This window comes from Styela clava, chromosome 8 (assembly GCF_964204865.1).
Source record: "Styela clava chromosome 8, kaStyClav1.hap1.2, whole genome shotgun sequence".
Taxonomy (NCBI): domain Eukaryota; kingdom Metazoa; phylum Chordata; class Ascidiacea; order Stolidobranchia; family Styelidae; genus Styela; species Styela clava.
In genome coordinates this window covers 21,811,222-21,824,839 of record NC_135257.1, presented here as the reverse complement: position 1 = coordinate 21,824,839, position 13,618 = coordinate 21,811,222, and positions in this window count along the sequence as shown.

The window sequence follows — 13,618 nt, the reverse complement described above, 5'->3', positions numbered from 1 at the left end:
CTGCATAATATACCCTACTAAATTTTATTAAACTCTGGATGTGGTGTTACCGTGTTATGTATTTATTCGTTGATGCAAGGGGGAAAAACCAAAAAAAAATAAATTTACCTTTGATCTGCGATTTATTAATTATGAATTGAAAAATTTACTGCTAAATTTTATTAGTTTCTGGATGTGATTTATGTATTTATTCACTATCATGTAGGTTTACAGGTGTGAACTTTTAAAATCATATTTGATATGCGATTGATTATGTCTGACGAGTATGAAATACTGTAAGTGCTCATGATACAGAATTCAAAGCACGAGCAATATTAATACATATGGGGAAAATACACGTTTACATAGATATATTTGAATTCCTATTATTCTTTCAATAATTAAAAAAGGCGAATGGCCATAACTAAATAATGTGCTCTAAATGTATCGGCTCCTAATGTATATTGAAGTCAAAATATATTTAGGCTACAACGACAGAAGTATTCCTAGCCTTTCAACCATGACCCCAAATAACCCTCAATTTCCTCCTGAATCAATGATACAAAAATTTCCGGATCGTTCGGGTCGAATGAACAGAACATACAAAAACATTTGGTTTGCTGGCAACAGAGAGACTTTCAAAAAAGAGCCGACATTTTGTGAAATCTTACGCCATTATAGACATAACTGTGTTTAGATCGTTTGCACAAGGATCAGTAATAATCAGTAATAATAAAATATCCAGTCGGGTCGGAAATAATTTGGAAATCTGAATTTCAAGCGCAATCTACACCACTAAACCCTAACTGGATAAATACTCATCAAGTCATCATATATAACAAGTTATAACACATTATTATAAGCCGTCAAGTTTGGAGCCGATAGTTTCTCTCTCTGACTGAACTAGTGAAATGAGTTGCGAATCAGGGGTAAAAAAACGATTTCAAACAGAAAAATATTTATGACTGCCATAATGCATAATCGGTACATTTAGTTCATCGGCCGGGACGATTGCTAAAATCGATACTGTCCCGCTAAACCGGGACGTATGGTAAACATAGTTATTGGGCACCGTCCAAGCTGCGTGTGGAGCTGCCGAGCACACTGGCGCCCCGGGTACATCGTGCGATGCATATTGCACGCTTCTATCGCGCCACCCGACACGCTAGGAAGTTCATAATTTTGCTAGAAGTTGAGTCTAGTTTAATTTTGTGTGACCTTACTCTGGCAGGATTCTCTCGAAAAACACCAACGAATTTGTTAGATTCCTGTCAGAGACATCATCTAGTAACGTCTAGTATTCACAAAAAATAGTTCAAACATTTTCATCCATAAGCCGAAAACTACATATAACAATTTGTTATTCTATTGTTCCAATTTTAATTCCACAGTCGCGGTTTTTACGCAGTCAAATTCAACATAGCAAGCAGAAAAACACTCAATAAAATGAAACCTCGTTTATATTTTCCAAATTTATTTGTATGCTTTGTGTCAGTCATTTCAATGTTTTGTTGCTGGTCCGCGAGACCATTTTATTTGATGTAGCCCGTCCGCCGAGGTAAAAAGGTTGGGAAGCACTGATCTAATCACTGATCACGGAAGAGTCATCAGGCATTATTCTCGAAGTGTCAATAAAATCGGCACCTTCATCCACAGGCTAATACTTTACCTTTGAATAATTGTGCGCCAATGGGGCTACCTATGATCGTAAATCATGATATTCAGTCCCGTTGCTAGTCCATTTTGGATATGTAAATGAAAAGGGACTGTTTTCGACTAAAAGCGGTGAAACAAACGTTGGTGGGAAAATAATGCCTCGTTAACATTCCGATTATTCAATTGGTAAAAATTATTGGAGCGTGACTGGTCAGAATAATTTCATTCTAACATATTAGAGCTGGTGCTGCTTTGTTATTTCTCAAGATACCAAAGTTTGAGATCGCAACATACTTAGATTACGTAGACCAGAATGGCTTTTAGTTATATTTACGCCTTTGGCATTTTGTATCCACGCGGAAACATATTATACAGACAACAAGAAAAAACCTACTCACAGAGTGCAGGCCTCCATAACAGGAAATCTTCCAGATCTGCAATGTAACTTTAGACTGTAGCGTAGCCTACGCCTGTTTCCTGGCATTGCCGAGCCTATTGATCTAATGCATTGTCTTCTTCAACGCTACACCATGTTTGCGACAGTTATAAAGTATACAAAACATCTGCGAAAATTAACAGAACGACGTTAACTTTGCTTTAAAACACAGATGAATATTAGTTATTTCCAGACTCGCTGAGCCTGGCGAACCGTGCTTCACGGTTGATTGAACATCTGACAACCGTGTAATGTCATAATAAATTTATTCGATAGCATTGTTTGATCATAATCAATTTTTAGTGTCACTCGATTGTTTGCGTTTCTGGTTTAAATCCTTCAGGTTTTGTCCCCAAACACTTGATTTTTTAGGAAAAATCGTTTTTTATTCGAGAAATCGCTTCAACAACACTCTTTTAGGTTTGAATCAAAGGTATTGCGGTTTTCTGCTGTTGCCATAACAGAGGTTTTGCCCTAAAACCTCTTTGACTGCGGAAATATTAGGTTTAAGCAGATGCATCGAGACTAAGCCAGACGAAATTACTTTATTCTAGCATATAACAAAATATAGCACATTTGGTTGAAAATAAACAAAACACTGCGTACAAAAATGTCTTTAAATAGCCCCGTTAAACATTAACTTCTGGACCAATGTGCTACACACGAATTAACAGAAAATAGAGTGGGAGGAAGACATTTGAATTGTCCTAAAAAAACGTCAAGGGCACTTGGTATATTCAACATAATCCTGCATGATTTCAGTCGCTCTCGGCATTTGAGAGATCGCCCGTAACTTTGCTCGGTGATGAGTCTCGTTTACTTCTTTGTAAGTGTTTGTAACTTTGCTCTGGGATAAGTATCGTTTACTTCTTTGTGAGTGTGCCATTCATTATATCTCCTATAAATATTGAGTAGCTCTCTCAGCAACAAAACTATGGAGAGTCTTTGTAAACGAAGCTGTGGAGCCTAAAAGTTCAGAAACCACTTGCTAAGTGTCGAGGGTGTGCCAAACTTTTTCTTCTGCCCGGAATGATGACCCTTATACTTAACATAAAAAATAATTCGGGCGGTAAGCAAATTATGGATGTTAAAGGTCAGGTAAGTGTCAAATGTTTGGATTATTAATAAAATCATTTAACTAGGCAAAAAAATCACACGTATAAGATCAAGCTAATTTATTAATAAAATACCCCATACAACGTGCTGCCCGGGGCGACTGCCTTGATGGCCCTCCACTCGCTACACCACTGTGTACGGACCCATTATCGATCAAAGAATTAATTAAATTACAGGCAAAGATGTGAAGCAACTTTACACCAATTTCTAAATTTAGCAATAATCACAACCGGCTCCCACGGATAAAACCCGCAACACATGTATATATATACAAAACACCTGTCCATGTCGGGAGGTTTAAAATGATTGTATCTCTACCTAAGGCTTATCAAGTGTTAGGCTTAACGTAACACAGCTTTTAATCGGTGACAGTTATGGTGACGGATGCCTGCTACAAGACACGCAGACGTGAAACAAAATTCATCTTTAGTAGAATGGAATTCGAGTGTGTGATTATCACTAGAGCTGGGAATAGTTAACTGGTTACCCGTTCAGTAACTATTGTGCCCTCTATTTTTCAAAAAAATATGTAGTTCTATAAAATACCTAATAATGTTAATGGGTTTCATAAGTTATTCTATAATTGCATTTGATAAATAATACCAATGAACGTAAATGAAAGAATAAATGCATTGCAGTCAAAATATAAAACAAATCATATATTCGATCCGGACCGCACCTGATTCTATATGTTGAAGCATTGGCCCCGTTAAGTTAGGATATATGTAAGTTTCCTTCTAATAAATTTTTTTTTTTTTTAATTTTGGAAGTTATGTTATTATTTGCACCAAACTTATATGAAAAGAATTCTGACGCCGCAACATTTAGAATAGCGTTGTCTGGATTAATAAACAATCACAAGCCGGAAACTAAGTTATGAATGTTCGAGTTTTTGCCCAGTTTCCCACGAATCGATTTTATGCTCGAACCCAGGGGTGGCAAAGTTTTTTAACTAGGGGCCAAAAATTTTGATCACCTAGACTGGCGGGCCATGTAAGTGTGACGTAAAAATTTACATTTTATGAACAATGTTACAAAAGCAACAGTAAACAAGAGAGCTATGCTCAAATATATGGACACGTAGCGCCACCCAATGGCAATAATTTTGATGACGTCATAGCAAAAAAAAAAGTAATAGCCTTCTGGAGAAAAATTTTATCTTCAACCACTGAAAATTTCAAAGCAATTGGTCCAGTATTCGAAGAGAAAAGCGACTTTTTAAAAACGTGTCAAAGAACAACAACAACAACATAATATTGAAACGATCGTTATGTCCACTACGTGTCCAAAAACAATAAGCTTCGTGCCTAAACTAAATGTAACCGCAATCTCAAAAAATTCCTTTGAGTTATTTTTTGCTGAAACATCAAAATTTTATTTCAGTTTGGTTGTGACAGCATCAGGCGGGCCAGATTGAATCACCCAACGGGCCGGATTTGGCCCGCGGGCCGTACTTTGCCCATGTCTGCTCTAACCTCAAAGTTAAGCGCACCGTGAAATAAATTTTCTGGAAAGACCGGACGCCAATAATTATAAAATTATGTATGAAGATCTCCGGTTAAAGTAGTTGAGTAGCTCTGCCCTAGGTTTCGATAGCTGACGTGAGTAAACTCGTTTTTTAATGTACATTACACCAAAAAATGTAACAAATAATCGAAAAATTGATAGTCACACCGCGCTGGAAAATTTAAGATCAGATTCCAGTCAGAATATATTGCCATGCTTACATACGATATCGTTATATGCTGTGCCTTTTGCACCAACGGCGGTCAACCGGTAATTGTTTTTTGGCTAATGATTAAAGTTTCGCTCTATATAAAAATCTACGAATGTCCCGAAATTTATTCTTTCTGTCCGATGGTATCTTGCTCTAACTTCTTCCACTCTAAATTAAAGTCTTTTAATCTCTGACAATCATTGTGACGCATAATTAGCCGAACAATGGCTGAGACAACGCAGACGAAAAGCTTATTTGTTCAGCACTTAGATTGTTGTTATTGTGTGAATGAAATCGGAGTTTGACCGAAGCAAGGGTTCTCAACCGAGGGAAATTAATCGCCAGGGGTGGAGTTCGCAGGGAAATAGTTCACACTATTGTCTATTACAGTATATGCGAATAATTACTACACCGGTTACATTTTTTATTTCATAAAAATATATACCATAAGCTCTTCGCAGTAAATGCATTTTGTGCAAAACGAATTCATCACATTTTTAATATTTTACATTTACATTTCAGTACATGACCAAATATAGATGTTGATCACATAGCACAGTGGTTACCAACTGTCTTCAATACATTCCTCATCGCCTATTTTGGCTCTTTATTCTTCTCACACTATGTATAAAAACGCCCGCGCTTTCAGTCTTTTACTCAATTTGATTTAGTTAAATAGCTTGAAATATTATTAATACTCCACCTAATGCAAGAAAAAGGTATGACTCATTCGCAAAAACGGGTGTCACTTTATTCCCTACTAGAAACGGGTATATTGATGTTGCGTTGTTGAGACCCTGACCTACTTGAGATTCTCAACTAGATTGTAAATAATTTTATAAATACAAAGCTCATTCACGATTATTGATATCTAGCGATATGTGAGGAGCGATTACTCTTTTCACATAGACCGGAATCTTTTCATTCCGACATTTCCAACTCAAGATATTACACTCAGGGTAAGATGATGAGCATGAGAGTTCAGTCCGATATTTTAACATGCTATGCCAACACTGCTAAGTTATATTCGATCAATGTTGGAAACATTCTAATTCGGATATTTTGTACAAAGAAACCCCCCATCCCCCCTCCCAAAAATAAAACGACACCGCTCAGAATGATAATAAAAAAATTGTTGATTATCCAGTTAAAGCTAGGCATGCAAGTTGCGATGGGAATTCAAATTATTCCTAGCTCGAACCCTATACCTTGATAACTACTATTTTGAGCAATGGCGGCGGTGTTTTTTCTTTGGAGGTGTTTTTGTACAAAATATCCGAATTTGAATGTTTCCAACGGGGGAATTTTTCTCAAATCTCACATTAATTCAATTCATGGTCCGTATCAAATAACACACACAAATCAATAATCACAGGAAATTAGAAAAATGCATTATGCATCAGTGGCAGGGGCTTTGTACAAAAGACCTTCAAATTCAAATATTGTCAAGACAAAGCGATTAATCATCCTAGGACATTCATGACACTGTCATTTACAAAACATTATATTGACATAGCTGTAATATGACCACCATGGAATACTTGTAATATGAGACCCTGGATACTTGAAATTATCACGTATAAACGAAATGAGGTCACGACTCGTGGAGGGAAAAAGGGGTGTCCGAACGAATCAATACATTTCAATTGGAAATTTTTTTTATCCGATCATATGAAAAAATTAAATTTTTCATTTTGTGCCCTTGACATATCTTGGCCGGCAAATATAAACTGTTTTCGGATTTATTGTTACTGAATTAGAATTTTTACGAATTTGTGACAATGTGTTGAGAGAAAATAACCCAATTCAGAATAAATTCGTACTCGTACCGATAATACTATTTCAGAATGTATTCGAAAACACTATCACTTATACACGCGAGCAGATTTTTAAGTGCGAATTTACAATATGTTGTTTGGCGAATATAACCCAATTTCGAATGGATTCATGTTCGAAAATATTAATTGTGTATGATTTCGGAAAAGATGTACACGGCTCTGATACTTATATTTTATTACGCAATGCGATTTCGCAATGAATATTTGGAGAAGTAAACTACGCGGACGCTGTAATGCAACGACTCGTGCAAGGCGGCGCTATTTTTATTCATTTTGCAAACCGTGGAGCACGTACATATTCAGTTACAAATATGTCATTTATGCTACCGCTAATGGTGACCAGATGTTTTAAAAATGTTTACACAGTAGGCTGTGGTTCAGATATCTGTGTTAGATTAGGATCAGCTGATGGAACAGTCGGATTGCGAAACGTTTGCGCAATTTTTATTACGGCAGTGAACCGCGATCACGAAGGCGGTTCTGCCTAGGTTAAGGTATAGTCCAGTGTTTCTTAACCTGGGTTGGATTGAACCCCTGGTGCTCGGTAGAGTTGCTCAAGGTATTTGTTGAAAGTCCTCTAAAACATTTGTATATCATTAAGTTATTTTTATTATCCAGCTTAATCCGATGACCATGTGGAGTTAATAGTTCTTTTGTTGCAATTGGGGGGCTGCGTTCGCGGTATTCCTGATCATAAACGAGGCAATTTTTGCCGAGTTGCATGAATGGATGAGCTTTTAAGGTCGGGTTCGGGAATGAGTCTAAAATCATTGTCAGAATGACTTTAAAATACCATATTTAGTCTTTTATCACTCACTATCCAATGACATATCTGTCTCACGTACAAACGAATATATGCTTCTTATACCAATCCACGCCCGTCCGCCCTTTGGCCGAGGTTAAATTCCGACTCTTCCGCCTGTCTGCGCGTAATGTATTATACTCATGTATTAAACCTAACTTATTTTTTCTAAGCCATGAAAAAAACTTTAGATTCTTTTTATGTCGAATATAAAAAAGTCATCATATTCATGGCATCCTCATTAGCGACTTCGAGGATAAGCTAACCAGTTGGGCCTTAATTAACTGCATGATCTCTGCTTGCCATGACAATGCTTGCAGTTTGTGCACAAGAGAGCCATCTCGAGAAGATGACGACATTACATTACGTCACTTTTAGAAAGCGGCCGTACCGGTTTTGGTGTTTTTTGAAAACGAATATTTCAGCATTATTTCATCTCGGTGAAAAGGACCCGATTTGATTGCCCACTCATATAACAAAATCGGCTACCAGTCTGTCAGGGCACGGGAAAGCTGACTTTGTGGATTACAGATGCAAGGAATTTGCTTGCCACGGCGATGTCATTTTATCAAAAGCTTTTTCTCTGAGAAGATGGCGACGCTGTGCTACGTCACTTTCACGTAGCCATATAATAAATGATCACAGAGAATATACCCGCGTTCCCGAAGAAAAGAAAGTTGATAAAATGGCTGAACCATATGGCAAACCCACTGTCGTTCGTACGGAGTTACCAGTTTGCAAGGAATGAATAATGTAACTTTGAAGATCTTAAATGCACAGATTTGGCTTGCCATGACGATGCTCGTAGCTTGAGAAAAACATAACCTTTCTCGACAACATGGCGGCGCTAATATAACCCGGAAATAACTCCAACGCTTTCATAAAGTGGTTATGGCGACGTTTATTTCCGCATAGACACGCTATGTTTGATTTCAGGGCGCGGAAAATTAACAGCCTCTTGGGAGCCATAAGTAGAACGGTTTTTCGTGATGTCTCGCACATTTTCTCTCTGACTAAGGCTCTGGACTAGCAGTTTTTTTTTTTGCTCCAAAAAGCATTGAAAAATCTGAGTGAAACGTACGCTTATATGTTTTTGAAGAAAACGTTTGGTTTCAGAGCGCGGAAAATTTGATGTTAGACTCTTGTGACGTTTGAATAAGTCTTTAAGACAGAAATTTCTGATATGTAACAGGCTTTAACATTTTTGAAGGATATTTTCCTAGCAATACGAAGCCCACGCAAATTATTCCATCCATGTTAAAACTGGCATGGAGGTTTGAAACCGAGATTTCAACTTGTTACGTCATCCTAACTACACCCAGTGTGGTAACCAATTCACTAAGATAAGGAATGTCGCGAAATATCAAATCCTTTTTTAAGATGGTATATTTTTATCCGTCCACATTCAAAACTTGACATAAAATTGTGAAAATCAATATACAGAGTGAAGTCACGTTCACGTACGTAAAACAAGGACACACATCAAATTCAATAAATATATTTGCATTTAAAGAACTCTTGCTTGGTATAATATTAAAAAAATTAAAATCTTTCCGATTCATAGTGACTTGTATTGCAGAAATAAATGCGCCGTGAGTTTGAAAAAGTTGGATACCTCCATTTCAAGACAATCACATTATAATTATTAAATTCAATATTATTGGACACGAAGTGACATATGGATGTTTTTGTTATTATGTTGGTATTCTTATTGGTATTTTTTCTTGTTCTTAAGGGAAAATCGCTTTTCTCATTAAATACTGGATCAATTGCTGTGAAATTTTCATTGGTAAAAGATTGTATTTTTCGCTGGGAGGCTATTACTTTTATTTATTCCCTGACCTTCCTGTGGGCTTTATGTGATTCGTTTTTCACTCCGAAAATATGTGTGTTACCTCTTCAAAATCAATAGAAATCATTTGTAGCGGTTCACTGACCTCCTTCACCGTGCTACGCAAAAGTCGTGACGTTTTTGAGTGTATCGTACAGTAGAGTAGGTAAGCTACTGTAAAAGGTAATGTATTGTAGACTACATCTCTGTTTTGGTCTTCGTGCCCTTATATTTGAGCATCGCTCTCTTGTCTTATCTCAACTTTCTCTGTCTGTGTATAATTAAACTCAAAGGTTTCAGGAATTTAGGACGTTTTGCACAAAAGCATCCGTGTACTCGAGAATCTATTCGAAATAGCAGAAAACACAGGGTGGAGATCCACGGCTTCCACTCACAGGTAAATCGCATTAACTTTACCACATTTTTTGTGATTCAAATTTCTCCTTAATGTGTGGTCTGAGTTCTTGATTTCCGATTCCACTTTCTCTTATGAAAACAATTTTCCTAACGTTACATGATTTTGCTCACCCGTGACGCCCTGGCACAAGCGAAATAGGGTTTATGTGACCGATTTCAATGTGTTTAGTTTCCTTTACAAGAATATTGGGTATTGTTAGTTTATGCCAGTGATTTTCAACCTGGATCTATATTATTGTCGTGGTCTATCACCGAGATTTTATATTATTACATATATATTGTACCTGTATTATATAATCATGTAATAGGTGCGTTTCGCCAGTGTTCTGTTGAAGACCTTCAAGCGTTCTGCGTGAAATTGTTGTTTGACATTTATTTGATCAGCATATTTTATGATAACAAATATAATCAAATATTCTAATAATCAATTACACACAGGATTCTCAAGCTTCTGGAATATTTATTGAGGTTCCGCCACATCTGGTATATAAAAAGGCAATATATTTTAACGTAATATTGTTGGATTAGGATATTCAAATTGCTCTGAGAGAAGAGGAACGCTGATAAGATAAAACCTCCTAATCTTATGGCGATTCATTGTCCTTGGTCCGTTTACCGGTTGGGTATGAAAACGACCGTTACATGACACAGGGCAAGTGTTGAAATTTCGAAAAAAAAAAGACTTGGATAAAATTTTTCTATTTGTCACACCAGTGATAAATTAAAACTTGTTTATCACTACTCTTCTAATTTCAGTTCAGGGCTTGCTTCAGTTGTTACATTGCTTTAGCAAAACTTGTACAAAATTGCAATGGCAATGAAATCTAACCCCTTTGCGGACAGATTCTCATACATTAGGCGTTGTTTGCGGCGCCAAGGACGACACTGAGTAAATAACGGCGAGATAACAACACAGACACACATATTGTCCTTGGAACTGATAATGGAAAACGATTTATACTTATTGGAATGATATAATCCAACTTTTCATGTGAATCTGTTCAAAGTAAGGTCTTGCAAGATGTAGCTAAAATAGAAGAATTACTGATAAATGAGTTGAAACGATAAAATGGGTTTCAAGTTACACATAGACAGTAAAGGCGACAAAGATGTTGACATTTCCGACTGGATTTACTTGTTAAATCCAAGATTTTTAAACTGAGTTGTAAACAAGACTAGAACGCGGTAATTACTGAATACAGATTTGATATTACAGTATCAAAATTAGGCAAAAAAAAAATATTCGATTTTGGTTGTAGATCCCTCGCTCGAATTATTTCATCAGATTTTGTCTTGCTCTCTGGCGCCAAAGCGCGGATTGGTTCAATTTGTTACTAATAGCAACACACTGAATATGACATCATAATACGATTTGTTGTTGTCATTAACCACCAACAAATGTGCGAAAAAAATGATATATTTTTTGTCTCTAGTTGGCGATGGCGGGCCGTATAAATAAAATTTATATATCGAAGCGCTTTTTGGCCTTAGGCGTCTTATCGAAAAAACGTGATTAAAGATTATGCGTCTTGTTGTAAAGTTAGAACGTTCTGTTAAAAATATTCCTGACGCGTTTAGTGGTAAGTTTATTCACATTATATTGATCAGAATGACAGAGGCTCGAACCCAGTTGCAGGTGATCGAAACTAGACGAGCATAATTTGGAATTATTTGCTGAATTGCCGTTGAGAATCGTCTTCTCTACAACTAATCGACCAACTGATTTTGAATTTTCAGTAATTAAAGAAGTCATTGAAATGCTGTCACTCATTTGCAAATTTTTATCTGAGTCGTAAACTACCCGATATTCCGCCCAAAAAAGTTGCAAAAACAAAAGGGAAGTTTTGGATCTTATTTACAAAGTCCCCGGGAAACAATCAATCAATCAATCGTTTATTTTGTCATCACAAAAAAACACGTTCAAACATAAAGTGACACAATGAATAAATTACAGTACTAATCATGTTTTTGCGTGACCGGAGTCGCGAGGGACTCCACTCCACTCCAATTCTAAAATTAGTAATTATCCAGTTAGGGTTAGGAATGCTAATTGCGCTGAAAATTCAAATCATTCCTGTTTGTTTTAGACGTTTATTCTCTTTTGGCTCATTTTCGTTGCACAAAACATTCTGTGACCACACTTTTCTCTCATTCTAAAATTATATGTGAAAATTCTTACCAATCCCCCCGTTTTTTTGAATGACTAATATTCTCTTGGTGGCGCGGCGGTGTGGCTCAACGGGCTAAGCGTTAGGAATACGCTCGCCACCGCACCTCTAATTACTCTGCGTGGGTTCGCAGGTTCGAATCCCATGCAGGGATGGTTATGTGCGAGAGGATTGCTGGACTCCTCGCCGTCGTTGGGTGGTTCACGTAACCGCTGGTCGGTTACGGCTTCCTCCACCACCAAGTCCATGCTTCCGAAAACAAACAATACAGTAAAACTAATCCCATACCCGACTTGGAATGGTAACCGGACGAGAGGCCGTGGTTCGCCATATGGATAAGCCGTCTTATCGGCTTTCCTCTCCCTCGGGATAAATATGTAAATCCTATCCTATCCTCTTCAGTTGCCTTTTTTATTATTTCAATTTTTGACTCATTTCAAATGATGGTGTCGTGGACTTATGATGACCACTTCTAGTCCTTGTGATGAAAGCCACATGTTGCCAATTGCGATGAAATCTTTTGCTGTATTGTATAATAAGCTGTGCCTTGAATTTGTGTATGGTTTCTTGCATGACGAAATAAACGTAGATAAAAAAAATTAATCGCTGCAATTGTACAGAAGGACAGCTCATTAATGTGGTGGAATAATTTTAAAATTTTAGTGTATAAATTGAATTTTCTCGACTTATATTTTTCTCTATCTCTCAAATGCTACCGTATATGAAGATTTATATCATTCCCTGCTTTGTTGGTAATTATTTGAATGTTTTTTTTTTTGTATTTATTGCTTCCTTTTATCGCAATTTTTAATTTTGACTTGTCTCAAATCTATGTGTCGCTGACTTATGATGACCATTTCTGGTCCTTTGCGACTTCCTATCAATGGATCTTTCCCCGAGCATCGACTTCCTTGTTTACTTTGTGACATTGGCCAATCAGCAAGATGCAAAAAGTGACGTAACAATGCCCCCTTTTGGCTTCCGCTCAGACACTTTTCTCACTCAGACAGATTTTCAAGCGTGGTTGTAAACATTACCTCGTTTTCGCGTTTTTGAACTCTATTCTTTAGTTTTCAGTTGTGTATCGGAAACTTAAATAAAAATCAGATAATTTAATGATCACTCTGTCTTCCTGGGAGTTTTAATTAAATTGCAGTAATAAAAATGAGTGGAGAAATAGCTGTGATAGACTAGCCTGAAACTCTTTACCGGTACTTTTAAAAAACAGATTGTTGTGTGCGATGAATCATAATGATGGTTTGAAACACATACCCCATTTCACAGGCACCAACTCGCAAAAGCACTCCTAAAATAGCCTTGAAAATTTTGCAATGGTAAAGTATAGGAAGAATTTTCCGGGGGTCAAAGGTCGGGGAAAGGTCCATTGCAATGAAATTTGTTATTGTAATACATGATTTTTTTTTATCTGTTGTGAATTTGTGTTGTGATTTCTTGCACGGCGAAATAAACGTATTGTCTATTATTAACGTTTTCAGGCGAGGGGAAAAGCAAATTCTTCCACTTTAATAATTACAATGAAAATTACTATTTAGTAGCAAAAAAACATTCATTTCCAATACAGTCAAATTTAACTAATTCATCAATAACAATTTTTAATAACCCACCTAAAAATGTTTCTGTGGGGATAGCCCATTGGT